This window comes from Zerene cesonia, chromosome 13, assembly GCF_012273895.1.
Source record: "Zerene cesonia ecotype Mississippi chromosome 13, Zerene_cesonia_1.1, whole genome shotgun sequence".
Taxonomy (NCBI): Eukaryota; Metazoa; Arthropoda; class Insecta; order Lepidoptera; family Pieridae; genus Zerene; species Zerene cesonia.
Window position 1 is genome coordinate 10,444,285 of NC_052114.1, and position 1,956 is coordinate 10,446,240.

The window sequence follows — 1,956 nt, forward strand, 5'->3', positions numbered from 1 at the left end:
GAGTTTCTTTTAATTAATTATGACCTTCTTCCTCTAACCTCTTGCATAGTCCGTGCTAAATTCATGATCTTCTGGTAACTGCGAATTACAATGTTCTCTATAGCTTAACTTGAAATATTTCTCGAGTTTACTTATTAAATTGTAGAAAGATCTTGAATTAGGTAAAAAATTGCGAGTTTCTTAAGACATCGATTGCCGTGTTATTTGTTGTTTGTGATCATCGTTGTACATACTTTGTTTACTACTTAGTAAATACTTTGAAAATTACCCGTGTATTTGTACTAATACCGTTACATTCAGTAATTTTATAAGTCAAATTGCGCGGAAAGGAGTCGTGTCGATTGCTAATCGCCATTTTGTACAATTATGTAATGCACGTATTCATTATTCTGTTTTGTGTTATAGTTACCGACAATGCTTAATGCTTATGTGTGTTTTCTTATTAATATCGACTATATTCAAGGTTCGACGCCTCAGGCCGATCCACGGTTTATGGGTAACTTAGCTTTACGCCCGCAGCTTCGCCCGCGTAGAATTCGCTTATATCGCGCCACATAGCAAGGAGTATTTTCTTCGCATTAAAAAGTATGGTTTGTTATTTCCCACGATCAGCTCCATCTTCATACCAAGTTTCATCAAAATCGCTTTGACAATAACGAACTTTCATCCCCTCTTTCAACCCTTTCTACCCTTTTTCGCGTTAAAAAGTATCCTATGTCCTTTCCCAAGTTCAGATCTATCTTCATACCAAATTTTATCAAAATCTGTTCAGTGGTTTAGGCGTGAAAGCGTAACAGACGACAGACAGAGTTACTTTCGCATTTATAATATTAGTAGGGATAACGCACAATGTGTCGCGATGTCAATGTATTTGTATTATATATATGCGTGTATTATTTATTCTTGCGTTCTTAATAGGGCCGCGTTTTCTACTGTTAATTAATTGTGCTCTTCGCCCTCGAAGACAATAATTTTTTGCAATATAAATGTGCATAAATAAATATATTTATATAATCATAATAATAATGGTAATTTATATTTATCATGATTTCCAGATCAGCTTCATTGTGGCAATAAATATAAAATATGTGGATTTGAGAAGATTTAATGTAATGAAAGAAACTACACCATATCACAAGTAAGTTGGCAATATTATAATATTTATTACAACCATTCTGTTGGTATAAAGGTTAACAATAAAAAAGGCCTTAATTTCAATAGAATAACATACATTCATTGTTATGTATGTTTTGAATTCATATGCATAACTTTTTTTTTGTTTTCAAGAATGCCGCATTTGGTCTACAACAAGGCTTGATTAGCTACATTATTCATATGATATATATTCTGTAAGTCAGCAGGAGACACGAAAAAGTCTACTTTATAATACTTCTACTAAATACTATGAGAATTACTAAAAAAGGTAAATCTCATTTGTTACTGTTTACAAAAAATTAAAAGCTCTTCTGATATTTTTTTATAATTATCCTCTTCAAAAAAGAAAGTTTAGCTACCAGATATTTCAAGAACAAACCTTCCATTCACAAATCACTTAAATCTCTATACTAATACTATATATATTGTATTGATGGTAACCAATCTTGATAAATCGGTCGACACAGTAACGTTGTAAGAAACACGAAAAAAACATACTGTCGAATTGATAATCTCCTATTTTTTTGAAGTCGCTTGACAAAAGCTTCAAGTATATGCATTTATGAATTTGTTTTTAACAAAAAAATTTTTATTAAAATTTCAGCATGAAGCTGCCAGGCAGCTAATGCAGCAGCCATAACAATTTTAATTGCATGGATCTCGTCGGCCCAACAGTGCGATGGCCTAACTACCAGCCAAACCATACTCCACATCATTAAATTGTTTTTTTGTTTTCGTTTCGTACTACAATGGCCATCTTCATTTTGATGTTGGCTTTATTTGTAATTAATTTTCTGACCA

The 1,956-nt window shown here is 32.2% G+C and overlaps 1 protein-coding gene and 1 long non-coding RNA gene across 2 annotated transcripts in view; both read left to right on the plus strand.

Annotated features, from left to right (window-relative positions):
- The window catches only part of LOC119831350 (sodium channel protein Nach-like), a 25,857-nt gene that overhangs the window by 9,948 nt on the left and 13,953 nt on the right, over positions 1–1,956 (plus strand). The window lies entirely within an intron of this gene.
- Positions 738–1,415, plus strand: LOC119831400. Its single transcript, XR_005287888.1, has 2 exons — positions 738–1,138; positions 1,288–1,415. It is a non-coding gene; the product is annotated as an uncharacterized LOC119831400 (long non-coding RNA).